This window comes from Melospiza georgiana, chromosome 3, assembly GCF_028018845.1.
Source record: "Melospiza georgiana isolate bMelGeo1 chromosome 3, bMelGeo1.pri, whole genome shotgun sequence".
NCBI classification, from domain to species: domain Eukaryota; kingdom Metazoa; phylum Chordata; class Aves; order Passeriformes; family Passerellidae; genus Melospiza; species Melospiza georgiana.
The window spans coordinates 16,341,476-16,363,352 of NC_080432.1; the positions used below are offsets into that span (position 1 = coordinate 16,341,476).

At 50.3% G+C, this 21,877-nt stretch overlaps 1 protein-coding gene across 2 annotated transcripts in view; it reads left to right on the forward strand.

Moving 5' to 3' along the window:
* Window positions 1-1,354: 1,354 nt before the first annotated feature.
* SLC24A3 (solute carrier family 24 member 3) overlaps window positions 1,355-21,877 on the forward strand; it is a 100,191-nt gene continuing 79,668 nt past the window's right edge. For both annotated transcript variants that reach the window (XM_058021517.1, XM_058021518.1), the window contains exons 1-2: window positions 1,355-1,430; window positions 18,968-19,108. The gene's annotated coding sequence lies outside the window, so the exon portion shown is untranslated. The remainder of the gene's footprint in view (window positions 1,431-18,967; window positions 19,109-21,877) is intronic.

Below are 21,877 nucleotides of genomic sequence, written 5' to 3' on the forward strand. Positions count from 1 at the left end.
CCTACCCGGAAAAAACACAAACCAAAACAAAACCCTTCTTCCATAGTTACATCCTAGGCCAGTTCTCAACTCCCTTTACTGTCTGGGTGGGAGCTGGCTCTGCCTACACTGGGCCAACTGAGACACCTGTGTTGTTAAAGTTGTGTGTAGGAGCATAAGCAGTGAATGCGTAAGAGTTGGAAACTGACATCCTGGTCAAGTTCAGAACTGGCAGAAACCCTTTCAGGAGAGGGTGGGTGAATGTAATTTGTTGCTGCCCCAGAATGAGACTGTCTTCATTGAGAAAGGTTGGTAACTGACCAGAGCTACTGACAGTGATGTTTACTTTCATTTCACTCTGTGTACAGCATACCATGGCATTTCTTGGGGAACAGACAGATCTTGGTAACAGATGTATTTGTTCTGTTGTCCTATTCATCTCAGATGAAGGTGGCATTCCAGCCAAAAAGGTCGATTGCTTGCGAAACTCCAGGGCCTGGATAATGGTGTGTCTCCACAAGTGTGGGCCCTGCAGGGGCAGCTGTTCCTTGGTGTGTGCACAGAGCCCAGGGCTCAGCACAGCCTCTAGGCGTTTGTGTCAATGTTCCAGCAGAATTACGACATTCCAAGAAAGAGGGGAAGAAAGGTTCTGGCTGGCCCAGGTTTCTCGAGCACGGCAGCCCCAGCAGAGGAGGGCTGGGGTGGCTGTGCGTGGGCTGTCCGGATGGCACAGCTCTCCAGAAGTGTGCGAGCCGGGGTGCCAGGGTGCCCAGTAGAATGATGAGAGGCAAGAGGGCTCACACAGGACCGGGATGAAGGGCAGGTGGCTGCTCACCCGGCAGAAAGTTGAGGGCAGAGTGTGAGAAACGGGAAAAAATCCCCAGCCAGCCGCAATGAGAAACCTCTGAAAGGCGCAGGGGTGGCAGCGAGGGCTGCCTCCCGCCGTGCCCGGGATCACAGGTGAGGGGTCAGCGATGCGCTGGGGCTTTTCTCTGTCCCACACAGCACAGGCCGTAGCCCAGGCGGCGATGCCGCGCGGTCCCGAGCGGTGGCGGGAGGTGCGATGGAGCGACGCCGAGCGCAGGCGATGCCCAGCCAGCCCCCTCCCAGGCAGGCAGGCAGCCGGCAGCGGGCACCACGCCGCTGTCGCGCCCGCTCCGAGCGCTGCCCGAGGAGGGGCCGAGCGCCGCCGGCCCCGCCGCCGCCGTGCGGCCCCCGCCCCGTCCCGCCCGCGGTGGGCGGGCGGAGGCGGCGCTGCGGCGCCCGGCGGGGCTCGGCGCGGCGCGGGGAGCGGTCGGAGCGCAGCGGAGCGGCCGCGATGGGCGCCCCGGGCACGGTGGCGGAGCGGCGGCGGCGGCGGCTGCTGCGGGGGCAGCGCTGCGCGCTCTGCTCGCTGGCCCTGCTGGCCCTGCTGCCCCTGCTGCTGGCCGGCTGCGCGGCCGGGCGCGGCGGTGAGTGCGGGGCCGCGGCGGGGGGCGGCGGCCGGGCCAGCCCAGCCCGGCTGCGGGGCGGAGGGCGGCGCCGCGGGGGCCGGGGCTCCCTCCCTCACGGGGTCCGCGCTGGCCGGGGCTCCCTCATGGGATCCGCGCTGGCCGGGTCTCCCTCACGGGGTCCGCGCCGGGGCCCTCCCGAGCCGCGGTGTTGCGCGCCGGGGGCGGCCGCGGGAGCAGCGTGAAACTTGGCGGAGCTCGGCGTGTGGAGCGGGGCCCGCCTGCCCCGGGGGTCCCGGCGGGCACCGAGTTCCCGGAGCTCTCCTGCGGAGCCCCGGGGTTCGGGGTTCCAGGGGTGCCCTGCCCGCCGCGCTTGGGCTGCGCGGGGGGCGGTGGGAAGCGGTTCGCGTTGTTGCTCTGCGGAGCCGCGAATGTAAGCAGAAATTAGGCAAGGCTTATTTGCCTTTAAGGAAAGAAGAGCGTACGCCTCCGTGACTCGAATTTGCTTTTTGAATAAACAGACGTGTCTGAAGGGTTTCACGGTGTCCAGCATGGTGTAAGGAATGCTCTGATGTTCAGGGAAGAGCACAAACACCAGCTACGGCTTGAACGCAGTGTTTCTTGTGGAGTGTTACGATGTTGGGATGTGTTTTTAAGATTCGGGACTTTTATGCCTTCAGTTTAATCGAATTGTCTTTTTTTTTTTCACATGTCTTCTAAAACTTACGCTTTTTCTTACAAACGTGGTGGTTGCTTCCAAGAAGTAAGGCCAGGATAAACATGAGCGACGTTGTAAGTAAACAGGAGTTTATGTATGTACTGAGGTGTATTCAGGTCTGCCAGCACGGAAGATGCAGATGTGTGACACAAATATCCATCCTTCCTTTACCTAAACTTCAAAGGCTGCTGGTGAGAATGGCTGTGGTGCTGGGGCCACACCTGTGCTCTCTTCAGCGGGAAGATGGAGATGCACTCCTCTCTCTTAAGTGCAGTGCTTCTTCCCATCCTGTGATTTGGGGTCCCTGCCTGTGCAGAAGGTGCTGATGCCACAGGTGCCTTTGTGCTCTGCCTGAACTGCCAGAGTGTTCCCCAGCTGGTGCAGCAGACTTGTGTCAGGGCTCTGGCTGCTTTGCTTCTGGCTGTTGTGATCAGTTTGCTCAAAGTTAATCTGAGAGGTGAGGAATGGCATTTGTCACGCAGAGCCAGGAATGACAGGGAGAAGAATCATGTCACAGGGGGAAATTTACCACAGCATCCACTGCATCCGCTAGCGCTGCATGGGACCAAAGTGAGTGGGCTCTTGGGGAGCCTCAGATACAGCCTGATGCTCTCCAGCATTTGTGTTGTGCTCAGGAGGTGGAAAGGTGTGTTTCTCTGTAGTTGTTTCAGTATTTTTCCCACATAAAACCAGCATTTAGAATCCACAGTAGAAACTTGTGACTAGACTGTGGTGCTTTTCTGTCGACTGGCATCTCTTTCTCTGCTGCCCTGGCAGCAGGCTCTGGGGTGGTTTTCAGTGTGTGCTGTTCGGAGTGCGTGTGGCATAAGCAGCTCCCAACATCCCTGGTGCCAGAGGGACCGATGGCAGTGTCAGGTTGGGCACAGGCTTGCCCGGGGTGCTGCAGTGACTGCTGCTCCTGGAGAGCCTTGGTGTCGAGGTCTGATCCAGCTCAGAAACCTAGGCTTGAATCACCTCTTTGCATGATGCACGCTCGCTTTTAGTGCTGCAGCTTTTCTTTGTCAGTCCCCTTCCCCTCAGGCACCATTTCAGCCGTGGCCTGGATGTGGAGGAGCCAGGCTTTTGGAATCACTGCAGACCTGTGTGTGTGTGTGTGTGTGTGTGTGTGCGCGGAGGGTGTTGGGTGCCAGAGCCTCCTTGTGAGGTGTGTGTGCTGGCACGTCTCCACAGGAAACAGGCAAGAGGCAGGTAACCACAGCAGTCTAGTTTATCAAGCATCTGGAGCAGGCAACTCTAGGGGACAGGGCATGAGCTCTGGGATTCTGCTCTGGTAGCTCCCCCTGCTTTTCTGAGGGTCTTAATCAAAGCTCTCCATGTCTTGTTTGGCTGGGTCTCGAAAATAAGGCTGCTTTGTGAAGTGAGTTTGAGATCTCCTGTTGCTAAATGATGTGTAATAACAAAGTGTTAAAACGTTATAGTGTTCTGTGAGGCTCATTCCAATGATCTCTCTATCCCACAAGGGACAAGCTTTTGGAAATAGATCTGGTGCTAAGAAGAAATCCAAGTTCACAGTTTGTCTGGGCAGTGATCATGCAGCTGGGGTGCCCCTTTCTCACTTGCTGGCAGTGTAAGTCTGTGGTTGTGCTCTGGCATTAAGGAGGTCACACTGGTTACTGAGAGGTGTAACTGAGACCAAACACAGCCCTGCAGACCCCAGATCCAGCTGTCAACCTCTGGCTGCCCGACTGCCACTCGTGCAGAAAGGGTTGAACAAAGTGTGAAGTTGGGTTTATATTTTTTCCCTCTTTATCCCCCCCCATCAATGTACTCGAGTTCTCTGTTCTAAAGGGAGGGAGGAGTGGAGACTTCATTATATGAGCCTGCCTTCTAAATTGTAATGATTCAGGCTTTTCAAGGGAGGCTTCTGAGTCAGGCCTCTTACCAGTTTGTAGTCACGGACAGCAGAAATAGCAGGGGCATCAGTCAGTGGGATTTTTCTGCTCTCCTTTGTGTCTGTGTCTTTGGCAGGATGGTGAGGAAAAGCTGGGTCTGATTCTGCAGCCCTTACTCATGGGGATGGGCACGTCCAAGCACTTGGAGTGGCCTGTGTGATTCAAGTGTGGAAGATTCAGGTTTCTTTTAAGTCTTGTTTTAACTTGATGGGAGTGAAGTGTTCAGCATGGTGGAGCAGGGCCCGCCAGATGCGTTTTGACTGGCTCTGAGACTTACCCTAAAAACGAAGCTCAGGCTCCTTTATCACAGGGCTGGTATTTGCCCGCTCCTTGTGGGCTGTGGTGTGTTGAAAGCATCCATGTCATGAGAGCACACTCTTAGAAAGCCTCTGAGCAATCCTGGGTGGTGTGATGAGAGATGGGGAGCAAAGATCCCGGGGCACGTCCGCCTTCCACCCCTGTGCTGGTTGGAGGAGCTGCAATGAGCCACGCAGTGTGCTTGCTCCTGACCGCTTTGTCACGGGCCCTGCCTCAAAGGGCTTTTCCTTACAGATCTCCTGCCTGCCAAAATAACTCTGAAGAACCTTGGTGGGACAGATCCCACTCCTCTAGCTGAGAGTTCAAGTGAAAACTCCCAGATCGGAGTGTTTTGGTTTGTGTGAACCGAGAAACCCAAACCGAACTTTGGAGGTCACGCAATGAAAGCACACAAGCAGTTGTTTTCCTCACTTCTTCAGCGGAGCGTAATCCTAGCTTCAGCGTGAGTAATCCTAGCCCAGATGTATTGCTGTAATTGTTGGACCCCTGGATATGGGAATTTACCCTCACAAACTCGGGAGAGGCATCAGGCCAGAGCGTGGTATGTGACCTCTTTGGCAGGGAGCGTGTTTGGCCTTGCAGGAAATGACTTGTTCATTTATTTAGTACTTGTTCAAGGTCCTGCACCCACAGCTGGTTGAGACTGAGCCCTTGTGTCGAGCAGCAGGGATGGGACATGTGGTGCTGCTTGCAGGGCTGAGGGGACCTGACCAGAACCAGCTTGAGGTGCTGGCAGAGCAGGGCTTGCACACCTGGCTGTGGCTGAAGGACTGCCTTCACAACTCCCGTATTTCAGAGTCTGTGTGCAGCCCACTTCATTGAAGTGCTGAGGGAGTGCCAGGCTGCATGCCAGGGCTGAGGTGGACCCTGGCACAGCACCTGGAACTGCAGGGTCAGGGTGCTCAGGATGCTCAGGAGCTCTGGCAGCAGGGTGTGAGGGCAGAGGGCTGCTGGCTGCCCCAGCTGCTCAACAGCAAGGAGAACAGCAGGCTGGCAGAGGGTGAGTTGCAGAAGGACTCAGGAGCTGATGTTCCTTTGGCTTGTGCTGCACACCTGCCTGTGCTAATGGAGCTGTGTGAGCTCAGTCCTGCCCTGTCCATGGCTTTTGGCTGCTCCTTGCCCTTATTGGTGCCTCCTGCCTGGACTCTGGCATGGTGGTGGCCCTTAGCTGAGCCTTTCCAGCAGGCTAACCCAGCAGAAAACTAGCCCAGGATAAATAAAGGAGGTTTATTGCCAAACCAGCACGCTGAGATGACTTGGTGAGAGGCATTAACAGAGAGCCCTTGGGTGGTGGCTGTGCTCAGAACAGCAGAGCTCATGAGGAGGGCTGGGCATGGTTGGTTGGTTCTGTCCCAGCCCTTTCCCAGTATTTCCTTCCTGCTGCTAATCTTCAGTAGTCCATAATTAGAAAAGGCAGGCTGGTCACACTGTCCATTTTTGGTCAGAGATGCTCAAAAGACTCAGCTGAACCTGTCATATATTCCTGTGGCAGGTATTTGTGCCTGCATCCTCTTGGGAGGATACAGACATTAAAAAAAGTCTGTGCTGGGACTGGGTCATTTAGGACATCAGCATCCAGCCCTGCAGTTGGAAAACTCCCCTCACCCTGGACCTGACCTGCTTCTAGGTGTTAGCCTGTCTGTTTTGTCTCTGTTCTTTAAATTGATGGCAACTCTCTGGTAGTTAGGAAGATCATTGGATTTTTTTTCTGGTTTCTGTTCCTTTGGAGTGGTTTAAGTTACCCCTTCTGGACTTCCTGTTGACGAGCATAGAAAATTTAGTAAAGCCTTAATTTCATAAAGCCTTCTCTAATACTAAAAGCTGAAGAAAACAGCCAGGTTTTGTGAAACCTGAGCCTGAAAATGTCAGAATTTTGTGGTTTGGAATGGAAACCATATGAAGTTGACAGGAGTGCAGGGTCTGAGGGGTGCATCTTGGTGATGGGAGCTGTGCTGTGCTCTCTCTCCCAACTCCTTTCACAGCCCCCAGTTGAGCTACAGCAGCTCATTTTTAAAAACAAATTTAGAGAGTTTAAAGCTTTTACTCTTTTTCTAGCCATGCCTTTCTTGCCCTTCTCTAGAGCAGTCTTTAGGCTTTGGAGAGCACTGGGGATGTTGAAAAGCTTTGTTCTGCTCTGGGTTGTATCAGCAGGAGCCAAGTCAGACCCATGCCAAAAGCCACTGGTAACCTCATCCTAATTTTTTTTCCGCTGCTGTGGCTTCCTGGGCAGGAGTGGTCAGGCATGCCCAGGTGTGGGCAGCGTATTCCAGGCCCTTCCATGCTAATCATCCCTTCCTGCAGACATGCTCTCAGGAGAGCAGGGCTGCACGGTGAGTAAATCCTTGTGGCTGCTCGGCATTACTCACAGCATCAAAGGGAAAGCCTGTGGAAGCAAGGTGGTAAATGAGTGTAATTTGCAGCTCGTGAATGGGTTCTTGGCTGACCCTACAGGGATGCAGGTGTTCTGCCTCTCCTCCCTGTGGGATCCTTGCTGGACTGGCAGACTCCTGCTGCCCTGGGCAGCCTGTCCTTGTTACTTACTGCCAATGGCATCTGGATGGGGAATTTGCAGTGAGCTGATCCCTTGGGGTTGGATCCCTCTGTCTTGTCCCATGGCAAGGTTCACATTCCCTTTCCTTGCATCACCTCCTGCAGGAGGTCAGGTCTCCACAGCAGTCAGCAAAGGAATGTTCAGGTGAGAATGAGCCCTGATTTTGTCACCTTGGGGTCCATAGCAGTGCAGCTGCTGGGACAGCAAGGTGGCCAAGGGATGAGCCTGCTGTGCCCAGGAATTTGGGAGGGTGTTGAGGCCTCCATCACTTTTGGGAGGATGTTGAGGCCTCCATCACTGATTTAGGAGACAGCTGAATGAGAGGACCAGCTGTACCTGTGTGAGACAGGTGAAATCCCTGTGTCCGTACTGTTGCATGGCTGGATTTCAGCTTCATGCTCAGATTTTAAAATAAAGTGGGCACAATCTCTTGATGCTGAGCTTTTCTTTAGAAGCAGGCTGAGAAGACTTTGGAAATAACAGGATTTCTCTGTGTGCTTGATTGTTGGAGGCAAAAAAAGGGAAGGGAGTGGGACAGGATGTTGCATCCAGCAGAAAGGACTGGACTCCATGCCAGAATTAAGACTGAAGCTTGAGGTGAACTGGAGATGTTTAAGCTGGGTTTTTCTTGCTGTCTTTCTTTTTTAGTTTGTTTGTTTGTGGGTTTTTGTTTTGTTTTCCTTTTTAGGTTTGATGTTTTTTTTTTTGTGGGGTGGGGTTGGTTTTTTTTTTTTGTATTCCTGGGACTAGGAGCATTGTGCCAAGGACTCCAGGGAAAGGTCCTGGGCCTTGTTCTTCTGGAAGAAGGGAAGCATTGAAGAGGAGTCCAGATGTGGTGTCCAGGGAGAAAGCTGTGTGAGACAGGACTTGCTGGGACTTTATTTGCCTTTTATGGACTTTTTTGGCTAAGATGGAATGTCATTTGCCTATAAGCTTTGCCTGTGGGAAGCAGATGGTCCCCAGGTCCTGGCTGGAACCTGGGAATGGCCTGGAGGAGAGGAGGGGAGCAGTGTGTGTTTCCAGCTGTGTTTTGTGCCCCACATTCTCCTCTTGCTCAGCTCTACAAGGCCAGGGCACAGGTCCTGTGTTGGTGGATGTGATTGTGTGTTGGCAAGGGGAAATATCTTCTTTTAGTAGGGGAAAAGCCCTCTGGGGCACACAGGAGTGTCAGGTGGGGTTTGGAGGCATGGGTTTGGTTGTTTTGGGACATTCCAGTGCCAAGCTGTGTAAAGTTGCTGGGATGCACAGCCTGGCCTGAGCTCACTGCTCCTCCAGTGGTGTGCACAGAGCTCAGCTCAGGGCTGGGTTTGTGTCCACAGGCAGTCAGGATCAGGGCTTGCCTTGCAGTGTGTCCAGTTCAGGTGGTTACCCCAGCCCTTCCTCACTTTGGCCATTCCTCAGCCCCCAGTCCTGCCGGGGGAAATGGGAGCAAGCATGACAACAGACTGTGAGGGAGGGAAACTGAGGCACGAGAGAATTTGTGGGGTTCTCCAGGCTCAGGAGTGACAGGTACCCAGGTGGAGCTCTGGTCCCCAAGTGTTCTGCCCTGTCCCTGTGGATTAGCCCTGGGAAGTGTGCCTGTCCCCGTGGTGGCTGAGGAATTGCAGAGCACAGCAGCAGGCATCACCTATCCAGGGAGAACTGCAAACAGATTTTAATGGTTTGATTGGGAAACAGCTTGCTGAAGTCCAGGAGAAGAATCTTTTTGATATGTAAGCCAAAAACATGCTAACTGAGCTACAAACAACTGAAGGGTCTGCTATTAAAATCATCCTTATTCAGAGATAGACTCAACTGCTTTTTTTCCCCTAAGATGGCCTGAACATCCTGTAACATAAAGCAGGAGGAGAAACGAGCCTTACATGGACATTCCTTTTTCCTCTGACAAGAACCTACCCTCCAATTCTCAGTGCACATATACAGGGTGGTTGATTTGTGTGTTGTTGAGAGGATGGGGCAGAAAGGATCTCTTGTAAATGATTGCAGCAGTTCACTTCAGGGAAACCTGGTCCCAGCCATGCACAGCTTGTTGTTCAGCAGGTTCCATCCATCAGCTGTGCTCACCCCAAGGTGCTGCTGGCCCTGTGCTCCAGCTGGGACAGCAGTGGCATGGCAGGAGAGGCAGCCAGCACTTAAAAACACCCTCAAGTTAGTTAACTTTGCTGCTGGCTGTTGACAGAGTAAAACAAATTGAGTTTCGTGTTCTTTGGATTTGTTCTTGCGCTAAATCGGAGGAGGCAGCAAATGAAGCTTGTTCAGAAGTGGAGGAGTTGTCCAAGAAAGTAACTGAGTAATGAGTAATGTAAAAGCCTCTTGAATGAAGAAATGATCCAAAGGGAGATTGCAGGGTGCCTGTCTCCATAGCAGAAGCATCTTTGTGGCGTTGCTCCCACAGGTCCATCCATCCTTCTGGTGTCCGTGGAGCTGAGTTCCAGGTGGGGCCTCACACAGCAATATTTCTAAAGCTTTGATCATAAGGCTATTTTAAAAAATCCCCAAAAACCAAACCAGGCTTTTTGTTTCATTTTATGAAAACCAGGTAGTGTCCAAGGGAAGCATGAGTTCTCTTCTTGCCCCCACTTGGTGCCCCTGAGGCGTGGGGGTGGCGGAGCTGCTCAGGAGAGGGAGGCTGAGGACCCAGGGCTCTGGGGCTGGCATCTCAAATTGTTTAAATTGCCTCTGGCGGCACAGTGCCAGCTGACACCAGCTGAGAATCTGGACAGAACAACTTGTCCAAGGTCACCTCACGGGCTAAGAGTAGAGCAGTGAATTAAACCTGGGTCTGCAGTGTCTCACTTCAGGGTAAATAAAGAATAAAGAGCTTCTTGGAGGGTCTGCCTGGCTTAGAGCCTTATAAAGAAAGGACAGCCTCAAACACTTGATTCTGGTATGATGTGGAGCACTATCCTTTTGTTCCAGGACCTCTGGTTAAAAACAGTTTTTTTTTTCCTCTCTGTAGTGTTATTTATTTCCTTAACACACTTTGTAGCATTCCAGGCTGGCTTCATTTCTCAGAGGAGGGCAGGGTGCTGCTGGGGACTGGTACCTGCTGCCTTTGTGCCTGTCTTCTCCAGCAGGCAGGGAACATTCCCAGGTGGAAGAAGTAAGAGTGCAGGTGCCAGTCTGGGTAGGGATTGCATCCATGTTATCTGCTTTTAGGGACATTTCAGGGATCTGCTAAGGAGCCTCTACAAGCTTCAGCCAAGCCTTAGACAGATCTCCCTTGGAAGCCTTCAGCAGCTTTGTGCTCCTGGCCCACCCTGATAAGGACCAGCGCAAAATCTGCTGGGGCCAGGGATAGTTTTTGATAATTCTCTATATTGATCTGTGGTGATTTATGAGGAGCTTCCTGGTGTGTCCAGAGTGGGAGTGTCCAGAGAGGCTTTCCCTTTTTCCCGGCCCCTCTTCCCTGGCCCCTTTTCCCCGGTCCCTCTTCCCTAGTCCCCTTTTCCCCGGTCCCTTTTTCCCGGGTCCCTTTTCCCTGGCCCCTTTTTCCCTGGTCCCCTTTTCCCTGGTCCCTTTTCCCTCGTCCCTTTCCCTCATCCCTTTCCCTCATCCCTTTCCTTTCTTCCCTGACTACCAGATTTATTTCTAGATGTGTTTACTTACTCCTAATAAATATAAGAAAGAGATGTCCTGAGGCTTATAGATATATTTGTCTGTAATTAAGGTAGGATTAATTGCTTAAAATTGTGTAGAAGGGCCTGTTATGAGATCAGAAGATAGGAGCAAGGGATAAAATGCATCATGAATACCATTATGTTATAAATAATGGACACAGCCAGTGTACTGGCATCCCCGAAAGGTAATAGCTCTTTCAATATTTAATGGAGTGGCTACCTGAGGGAAAACATTCTCTGTCACTAAGGTGATTTTCAGCTTGGCTTGGGGACACACAGGTGGCTCTGAAGGAGGGCAATGCTTTTTTTTTTTGTGGGGGGCACTGTTTGTGGTGACAGAGGGGTGTGGAGTCAGGCTTTCCATGAGGATGCTTGGTGGGATGGGTGCTCCCTCCTGCTCTGAGAGCCACCAGATCCATTGCTGGCCAGTGGCAGGGAACAGGACCACAGGCAAAACCTGCACCTTGCTCTCCCATGTTAATTCGAGCTGTTAATTCCTGGGAACCAAGCTGCTGCATTGGTGTCAGGAACTCGGTTCTCCTGGGGAGGAAGGCACAGCATCAGTTACAGGCTGCCCTTCAGCATGTTGTCAGCGCTGACAAGGATCATCTCAGGGGTTTTCTGAGCAGAGGCAGGAAAAGGGGAATTTCCAGTGCTCCCTCCCCCTGCCAGGCCCTGTTCACACCTCTGTCCCCAGCTGCTCATTTCACAATTCCCAGCTCCTCCACACTCCTGTCCCGCTGTATTCTATCCCGGTCCTTTCACTCTGTCCCTGCAGCCCTGCACTGCCTGGGAGGGCTGGCTGTCAGTGAATTTTCCCCATGTTAGGAGTGCTTTTGGGCAGCAAATCCAGACTTGGTCCCAAACAGTGGGGTTAAATACCAGAGCCAGTGTCTTGTCTGGGGCTGAGGCTTGTCTGTGTTCCCCAAGTGCCTTTCCAGCACCGTGGAAGCAGTAAATAACAGCAATTAAACAAATACCAGTTACAGATTCATGTGGTGGTGGTGCAGGGAAACACAAGGGCAAAGGAGATGTAGGGCAAAAGGACAGGAGAAATAGTCTTTTCATCCCTCATGCTTGTTTACTTTTATGCAAGATCCAGTTTTTTCATCATCTCTTGTGGAGAAAAGCATGAAAAAAAGATAAATCTCTCTTTTGTGATGTTTCCCCTATCATCAGAGATACCAGAGTGGGAGCCAGGGCTTATGACAGCCTTTTTTTTTCTTTTCCTTTCTTTCCTGGGAGTAGTAGCTTGTTTTTAGTGCCCCTTCCACTAAACCATGTTGCTCCAAGCCCTGTCCACCGACAGAAATTGTTCAGGCAAATCACTTTTCAATTTAACTGGGATAAAGTCATGGTTTCCCCCTTTTTTTTTTTTTTGTTTTGGTTTTTTTTTAGTGGTTTTTTTTTGTGGAAGAGTTGCTATGTTTCTTTTCCCAGCACATTTTACGGTATTTTCAGACTAAATTTAATTCTGTGGAGTTCTAGTTAGCCAGAAGTGTAAAAGACAGCAAACCAAAATGAAATATTTTATTCCACTAAAACATTTCATCTGACCCAAAACCGTCTTTCCTCCCACTGTGTCAGCTCAAAATTAGGAGAGAAATTCAAAAATGTGGGGGAAGGAGCAGTGACTGCTCAGCTCCTGAGCACAAACCCCAGGTATTCACCCCTGTCACAGGGGCTTGAAATGCAGTTTGTTTTTTCTCTGCTTTTAAAAGTGAAAAACCGTTTTTTTTTTTTTTTTCACTGCTTTTAAAAAGATAAATGCCTTCTCCAGAGAGTTAGCTCTTTCTGTAACACGTTACCCAATCCTTCCGAGAAGCAAGGGTCTGTCTGGTAACAGTGAGCCTCTCAAGTGCTGCCTTTCCAGCCTTGTAAGGTCATGATTGCCAGGTTCAGGCAGCCACAGGATCTTGGAATGGTACAAAAAGTAGCTCTGTTAGTGATGGAAAGTCAGCTGGAGATTAATTCATTGCTGCTCTTTTTTTTTTTTCTCCTCTCTGTCTACCATGAAGAAGGGAAATGGTGATGGATGGTTTTGATAGGGATGACCCAGATGTGCAGCCACCTGTAGCACAGCCTTGCTGCTGTGGCTGCTGCCTTCTGTGAGCAGGGTTTTCTAGTGGAATGAGCAGGGTTTGTTAGTGGAATGTGGGAAAGGGACAGAGCAGGGGGTCTGGATGTGCTTTAGGATTCCCTGGCATCCCTCACAGGGAGCAGGGATGAGGGCGAGATGCATGAGAAGGAGTTTGGTCAGGGAGAAGAGCTGCCTCAGGGATGTGTTGGAAAGGGGAATTTGCTCTCCATCTCCCTTTTCTGCCTCTGAAAATTTCCTTTCTGTTTGTTTGGGGCAGGGGGGAAAGCACTGGTGCCTGCAGCAGGGTAATGTGAAGGATGCTGCTTCACCTACTCCTGCAGTTTTCCTTTGTGACAGCCACAGGAGCGGGAGGAGGCAAAAGCAAAAGCACTTTTCTGGCTTTCTGGCGTTAGGAGACTGTCCCATGCTTGGGACAGAAGGCAGAAGGAAACAGCAGTAACTCTATCAGGGGAAACATGCTATATTGTGTTTGTGAGGTCCCCAGGACAAAGTGAGAGATGAGGAATCTGCCTCCGTGTTCTCAGAAGGCTGATTTATTATTTTATTATATTATATTAAAGGATGCTATACTAAAACTATACTAAAGAAAGAGAAGGATACAGACAGAAGGCTTAACAAGAATGAATAATAAAAACTCTTGACTGATTCCTCAGAGTCTGACACTGCTGATGGTGTTTGGTCATTAAGTAAAAATAATTCACATGAACCAATCAAACATGCACCTGTTGGATAAACACTCTCCAGACCACATTCCAAAGCAGCAAAACACAGGAGAGAAAAAATGAGACAATATTGGTTTTCCTTTTTCTCTGAAGCTTCTCAGCTTTCCAGGAGAAGAAATCCTGGTGAAGGGATTTTTCAGGAAATGTGACAGTGGCAGTGCTGTGCCAGCGAGCTCTGGAAATCACGGCGGGCAGTGCAGGGCTGTGAAGCACAGAGATGGTGCCAGCAGTGCCCAGACTCTGCACTGTGCCAGGTGAAATGCTAATGGGATCAGAGTGGCAGCAGGGAGTGAGATATCCCTGAGAAACCAGAGCAGGGAATCACAGCAGCCAGTGCTGCTGTACAGACCAGTCGGAAGCTGCTGCCTTGAGAATTATCTGAGTTTGGGCAGGGTCACAGAGGGATGTCCCTGGTAAAACTATGGAATAGTTTTATAGAAATAGAAGCATGAAAACATTGTCAGGAGAAGTAAAACCCTGTTTACTTTAGAGAGGAGTCAAGTCACACGAGGCTGTGATAGGGAGAAGTAAAATGTGGTATTTTTTACCAGATGCAGAACTGTTCCTTTTGCACTTAGATGTAGATCAAGGAGAACAGAATGGTCGATTTCATGGTCAATCTGATACAAATATTAAAGAAAACATATGTTTCTGCATAAACTGGTAATGAACAATCATGGAAGCTTGGAATAATCACATATCCAGTAATAGTTTTTGGCACAACACAGAAGGTCATGATTGACAGAATTTTATCTTCACTTAACTAAGCTTAATCCAGCGCTCTTTGGGATGCAGGAACCAAGGAGTTCTTGGGGAGCCTGTTCATCTCTTGCAGGGATACTTTTCCATCCCCTGGGCTTTGCTGTGTGAGGTGGTGCAGGCACTTTACCAGGAGTTTGATGAGCCATGGGTGCATTTCTGCTGAGCTCTGCCTGTCCTTGAAGTTGCTTTGCTCTCAGGGTGGAGCAGAGGCAGGCCCCAGCAGCATGCGTGTGGAAATTTCACTTCCAGAGGTTGGGCAGCTTTTCAGAGTTAAAATAAACCAAAAGTCACATTTTGCTGTTGCCATGAGAACTGTGGAGCTGTTCTTGGACCTTCGGAGTGTGCTCTGCCCTCCCGACTCCAGCTGGGCTTTGTTGAGAGCAGTGCTGGGCTGGGAGGGGCAGGAGCTTTGTGGGACCCTCAGCAGGCTCTGTGCTCCTTAGGAGGGAGCTGGGGAGCCTCCCCGGAGGTTTTGTGGGGGCTGTGGGGTTTTTTTTTTCTACTGGTGGTCACATAGAAAATACGTGAGAGGGTGTGTGGTGAGGGGCTGTTGGTGCAGGGACCCTGCCCTGCCTGGGTGCTGCCTGCAGCTTGGCTCTGGTTCTGTGCCTCACTCCTGTGGTACAGATATTATCAGCAGTGTGCTTTCCCTGCCCTTCTGCACCTTTCCGTGTAGGTCAGGATCCATGGAAATGCAGCTTTGAAATCCATGGAAATACAGCTTTGAAATCAGATGTAAGGAGCAGGCTGCTTGTCAAAGCCTGGTGTAGGATTTCTGGGGCTTTTGTTGTTTGGGATTTTTTTTTCCCCTGAGGATGTTACGTTTATGGTCCTAGCTGCTGATGATTTTGGAAGAAAAGCATCTCACAAATCAGCCTAGGCAAAGGGCTGATCCATTTATGAGGTGTTGATGCAATCACAAGCTCAGATCCTGTGGTGGCTGTCTGCAGTGGGTCTGGTGGTGCAGGGGCTCACTGGACATGTCCCTGAAGGTCTGGGGACACAGGGACAGGGCTGTGGGAGGGCAGATGTGGAGCAGGGCTGCAGCTCCTTCAGCTGTGTGCTGATCTTTCACCAGGGTTCATCATTCTGTCCTCAGGCCACCACACCACTGCTCTCCACCTCTGTGTTGGCTTATGCAGAAGCTCATGCTTGTTCCAGCTTTTTTTCTTCCCCCGAAACATTTCCCTGTTGTAATAACTGCAGGAACGATTCAGGGAGACAGAGATAATTCAGCTGGTTGTGAAACCAACCCTCCCAAACCCAAAGCTGCCACCATGAGAACAATAGATAAAAGGGACAGACGAGAGAGGAGGAAGGGCAAGCATATTTCGGAAAAGCTGTGCTGTTTTTGGCTCTGGCCAGCAGTTTGCATAGAAAGTAGTTTATTGTCAGTGGGAGCTGTGGATACCTGCCAGCTCTCCTGTGCAGCAGTGCTGTGTGCCAGAGAAAGGCCCTGCCTGTCAGGTCTTCCCTGCTCCAGCCCCCTGCCCATCAGCTCTTCCATGCTCCAGCTGCTCACAAGCACTTTTACATCTTTGTTGCTTTTATTCACCTCAGCATTGTTGAGCCAAGTCCTCCACTGCAGTAGATGAGTTTTTTTCTTCTCTTCCAGCTCTGGGGTTGGGTGTTCTTGTCTTCTTTGGCTGCCTGGAGCTCCATGTCCCTTGGGACCCCCATCTCCACGCCAGCCTGCTTTGTACCCTGTAGGAGCTGGTTATCTGCTCTGAGGTCTTGGTGCTGTTCCATCTCATTGGGGTTCCTGTGCCTTGCTTGCTGCTGAAAATAAATGTGCCTGTGAGATCAGAGTGCAATGGGGAACGTGGGGATGTTGTTGAGCATTGTAAGGTGGTGTTCTTCGTGCTGGGAAGTGCAGCCAGGATGAGTTTGGCTGTGTTTCTGCAGCACTGAAAGCTGTAAACCCCAGCCAGAGCCATCTGGAATAGCGTAAGGAGCTCCTGAGTTCCCACGTGGAGATCTGGGTCACACACAGAGCCTTTCCAGGAGTTCTGAGCTGCCTGATCCGTCCTTTTTTCCACTCCACCTCACTTCCATGCTGGAACAGGTGAGCAGTGTTGCTGGAGAGGCTGAGCCTGGCAGGGACAGAACTCCCAACAAGCACACACTCGTGCACTCCCTGCCTTATGGAAAGAGGCTGCTCGAAATGCACCGTCTGCATTGTCTTAGCTCTGTTATGAAATGCAGGGCAGGCACAAAGACAGGGAAAAATGACTCATGTGCTTATTGTCCATGGGAATATCTCGGGGAGGAAGTGCAAGTAAAGCTCTCCAGAACCTGGGTTCTGAGTGTGTAATGTAAAACTGGGGCTGGGGAATTGTGGAGTTGTGGAAAATACCTTGTTGCGGCGTTCAGTGCTTGGAAAAGTAATTCTTTCTCTTTGAAATGTGCTATGGTACAGAACTTTGGAAAAACTCTTCATTGTACCAGGGCTTTAGAGGGTGTCACAGTGTTGCTTTAGTATAAAGCCAGCAGCTTTATACATTACTTTATGTATAGAACATTAATAAGAACAGCATTCCATCTTGCTTGCCCAAAATGGCACTGCAGGTGAGGCAGTTTAGCAGTCTTTACCTCTGCTGTATGAAGAAAATGAAGACAACTCTTTGTTGTGTTTCCCATTAAAAATAATTCAGTCCTGAATAACTACAGTTGAGAAAGAAAACTGTTAGCTTCCTTTTTTGTAAGTTTTCCTGCTTTTCCTTGGGAGGAAGAGTTTGGCCATGGTGGTGGTGTCCTGGCAGCCCTGCTGTGGAATTCTGTGGCTGAGGTGATGCCCCTGGTGCTTGTGCCTTGTGCCAGCACCTAAAGCAGGGCAGGCCTTGAGCTGCCTCCACCCCAGCACAAGGAGACTGGTGCCAGCACATGGGGAAACCACAGGGACCCTCTTGTGTGTCACTGAGTGTCCTTGTTAGCAAGGTTAAAAATCTCCACGTGTCCCTGTTTTCACAGGGAAATCCTTGGGAGGCCAAAGCTCTGAAAAAGGTTCATCTCTAACTTCTATTTTCTATTGCTCTGTTGAGTGAAATGTGTTTTAGAATGGAAATGCCCTAGGCAGGATTTTGGGGATGATGGGCTGCAGATTCTGCTATGGTACAGACAGCTGGCCCTGCTCCAACCTGGAGGTGCCAGAGGAGAGCTTTTCCTGGTCTCAGTCACTGCATCGAGCTCAGGCCGTGGACCAGATCCACTGCTATTTACTCTGATTTTTGTCAGTGCTGGATGTAGCCTTTATAAACACTCCTGTTGCCAAATTAAGCTTTTCCCCTTCCAAAGTCACCTTAAATGACATTGTTCTTCTTTACCCCTCGCTTGGAAGAGTTTCCCACCCAAGAGAGGCAGAGGTTCTGCAGGAGGTTGGGGGCCATCCCTGTGTCCTCCCTCCCTCCCTCATGCCATTGCTCCATGCAGTGACACAGAGAAGCCTCTCTGGCTTGGAAAGGAGTTCCTCTGCTTTGAAAGCAGCTTGTATGTGGAACTGAAACTGCTTTGCTCAGGCTAGCAGAGTGTTTGTTGTTAGGGGAGATCCCTGATGCTGCATTACCACTCGTGCTCCTTCTTGGAAATGCAGCCTGCTTCCATCAGCTTCATCTTACTGGTGCTCACAGGATAAACTGACAGCAAATTCCATTCTCTAACATTTGTAAAGCATTGAAAGGACAAAGTGCTTGAAGCTTCAAATGATGGCATTTGGTTTACCAAGGTAAATGGGGTTTTGTTGCTTAGAAAACAGGGCTGCTTCAGGCTGCCCAGGCTGCTGTGGCTCTTGCCCCAGACATGCCCCCAGATGATTCCTCTGTATCCTGAGAGAATTGGTCCCAGTTACTGCTGGTGGCCTGGGTTGCAGATTCCCAGGCATCTCTCTCCCAAACATTCCCTCCTAGTGTGGCATGGAGGGGCCTGAGCAGAGCATGATCTGGGCACGGCAGACAAGTCTCAGGTTGGGCAGCCCTCTCACCTGGATGTGCCAGGGAACCAAACACAAGGGTTGGTACCTGCAGAGAACCTTTTCCTTTGTCCTTAATCACCCTCTGGGGCCCAAGATCTGAATTTCTATCCCACTGCTTTTTTGCCTGTGATCTGTTTGCAAAGTAATGGACAAAACCGGGAATAATTCAGGGATCCTTGTGAGAGAGCCCATGTTCTGCTTGTTGGGAAGGGGATGAATGGCTGGGAGGAAATCCCTCTCAGATGCTGTTTGTTCCTGGAGGCCTGCAAGGTCTCCACTGCAAGAGGGCTGATTTGGTGTGTGGATATCTTATGGTTTAAAAAAAAAATAGTTGTTTCTTCCTCCGTTAAATCTGAACCAGCATAGAGGCATGGAACTGACACATGAGCACGTTTGTCCAGCTGATTAGGCAGACATGGCATGTCCAGGGCTGACCAGCCTCGTGCCAGAAATATTGTAGAAACCAGCCAGCTGTCTTGTTGACATTGCTAAAACAGAGCTTCACTTAGTAGCAGCACCAAGGAAAAGCTGAAGGGGAAGCAGAGCAAGGGTTGAGGTAGTGAGACAAGCACTGCCCCTCGTGTTCATGGATGTTTCTTGTTACTGGAGGTGTGGAAACGAGTCAGAGGCATGCTCTGGCTTCAGTCAGATGGTGCTGGGTGGGAAATCAGAGGTGCTCTCCTAGGATGAACTTCAGGAGCTGTGGAGGAATGCACTTGGCTCCCGTGGGATGGGAAGCTGCTGCAGTGTCCCATTCCAGTGGGCTTAGAACCACTGCCCTTTCAAACCCAAGGGGCTGTGGAGCTTTTAAAATGCAAATATTCTGGCTGCTTCAGGATGATCAGGAGTTGCCTTTCCTCATGTATCCACTGCTCTTTTCCTTCAGGTTATGATGCCCTGAGCTATTCTGTGGGAGATGGTGACAAGTGGAGCGGGCGGCAGCTCCTGCAGGCGCGTGAGCAGAACGTGAGTGACGCTCCAGGGGATGGGGGACAGCAGCTCTACATCAGAAACTGCACTGAGCCAGGTAGGAATGAAAGCTGCCTCCAGCTCCTCAGTCCTGCTGGGGGCTTCCTCACGTCTGTGCTGCCAAGGCTTGCTTATTTTTAAATCCACACATGCATTTCCTCAAGTTTTGGGGAGAGGAGGGGAAGGGTTTTTTTCTCTGTTCTTCAGGACTAATGTAGGTTACATGCCCCAGGAGAAATTCTAACAAATCCAGTTCTGGCTGCACTTCTCTGCCTATAATTTTTCCTCTGCCATAATCCTTAATAACATTTCTGGACAGATGGATGATTATGGTGTTTTTTAGACAGCAAAAACTTGTACAAAAATTCTTCTTCCTCAATTTTTGCTTGTTTGCATAACTCTGGCACTGTGCAGACCCAGTGTTGCAGCCTCATATCAGCACTGGCAGTAATATTTTCCCCCACTGTGCTCAGCACCTTCTGTCTCACCACTGCAGCTGTTCTTGCTGCCCTCATCAAACAGAGTGGTCTGTAGGAAGCATGGGAGATTTTATTTGTGGTGAGATTTTATTTCTCCTGGGTTTTCCCCTCCTTTTTTTTTCAGAAAGTAGAACAATAACTACTGGGCACCCTGTGTTTTCTCAGGAGAGAGAAAGCAGAAATACCTAGATATGTGAAATTACTGTTTCCTCTTGAAATTGTCATGGTGTGACATCCAGTAGTAGAAACTGCTGCAAATTACTACAGAAAGGAAGTGAAAGTAACAGAGTTAAGGTCCTGCCTGTGGTTTTGTCGATTTTGTTTGGGTTTGTCACAGTGCAAATGCAAATAACATTAAGTAGCGTTAAGTGCTGTTGGGGTCAGGCCAGGTGGCAGTCAGAAGCATTTGGAAGTGTTCCACTCCCAAAATTCAGTGTCTGTGGGAGTTACCTGTTGAGCTCAGTGGGATGAGGATGACCTGCAGGATGCACCAGTTGTGCTGCTCAGCAAACAAGTGAGTAAGAGCTGGCAGGAGGGCATGGGCACATCAGTGACAGTGGTGTCAGCTGTGCTTTCCTGTCTGAAAGTGTGACCAGCAGTAGGGTGGCTCAAATCCTGGCTCAGCCCTGACAGCAGAAGCTGTGCTTGTCAGGCAGAGCTGCTGGGAAGCTCCATCCCAGGGCAGCACAGTCCTTCCCTTTGGATCAGGTCCCAAATGGTGGCACAGCACTTGGGGGTTCAGCAGGCATGGCTGCTTTGCCTTCTCCAAGGGCTGCTCAGGGAAACTGGGGCACTCTGTGGTGCTGCTGAGCATAATGCATCAGTGCTGTGTAACCAAAGCCTGGGGGCCCCTGTGACCTGGGAATCTGCAGAGCTCAAACCTCCCTCCAGTGTTGGCCTGCAGGTGCTTCTCCTTCCCTTGAGCAGGTGTCAGGAGGGAAAGGCTGCCTGAAAAGGGGATTTTTTCCTGCTTACTTCCCAAGTGAACCTGTATAAACACCTTGCAGCTTGGCAGAAGTGGGTTGTTTAAGAAAGCAGTTTTACCTCACCTGCTGGTGGAGGGGAGTGGAATGCCTCCTGTTAAAACGTGCTGTGTTTTTTTACAGTGCTTGGCTTCTGTTGGCAATAAACACACCTTGACCTGCTAAAGGGAGGATCTGTGTTCTTTAGCTGCTGGGTGATTGCAGGCTCATTTGAATGCCTGCCATGACATTTGCCAACTGCTGCTTTCATTTCCTAATGGTTTATCCAGTGACCTATCTAGTATCATTTCATCATCAGAGCTGCTCCAGATAGTGGAGGTTTTGCTCCCTTTGCCTTTGCAACAAAAACTGTAGAAATATTAGAGTGCTGAAATGGGCTGATTCCAGCCTAAAGACCATTTTTAGGATTTTTTTTGACGTTTTTCTGAGAAATGCCCATCATGGGCTCTGGCCTGGTCCTGTGGCTGATTGTGGTTGTTTTGAGTGGAAGCAGAACCACAGAGCAGCCTGCTGTCTTTTCTAAGGAGTCCTCTGAGTGTCCAGTCCTGCAGTCAGAGCTTCTTGTCCCCTCCCTCTTGGATCTTGGTGGCTTCTTATGGCATTTTCTGCTGTCTCCTACCCATCCCCTTGTCCTTGTGGTATCCACATGAAGGTGTGTGGAACTAGAGATGGACAAAAACAAATTGGACAGTTTATTCACTGGAGTTAGTGATACTGTTTAAATGAAACACTTGTGATTCTGGGCCATGTTTGACAGCTTCAACTCATGCAAAAGATGACGAGGAAAGAGTGAGAATGACTTGTGTCAGTTCAGGCAAAGTATCATTTACTCACCCAGTCCTGTTCAGAAATGTGATTCACCCACTGGAGGCCAAGAAAAAGGATTAAGCTGGTTTAATGTTGGGTCAGTCCCTGTGCTGCCTGATTCAGGACTCAAATTGCACTGGAGGAGCTCCAAAGCTTGCTCTTCTTTCTTTTATTGGCTGCCAGAAGGTGACGGGCTCTGGGGCTGTGTCAGGGTGGCATGTCCCATGTCTGGAGGTTCAGGTGGGACAAGGTGGCCAGGTCCCTGTGCCAGCTCCTCATAAGCTTCCTCTGATGAGCCATCATCACCTTCTTTCCTCCCCCTCTTTAGCACTTACACCTCAGAAAGGCTGAAAATAAAGTAACAGCCCTGCTTAAATGTGCTGTTTTAAAGTCATTATCAGTAATGGCAGGAAATACTTGATTGCTGCAGGAACAAAAAGATCTCCCTGTATTCATTCAGACCCTCAGGCATAAAAGTGCTTAAATTAAACAGCCTGAGAAGTTTTTTGTGCAATTATTTTTTTTTACATCTCCTCATGTTCTTTCAAAAGCAACTTT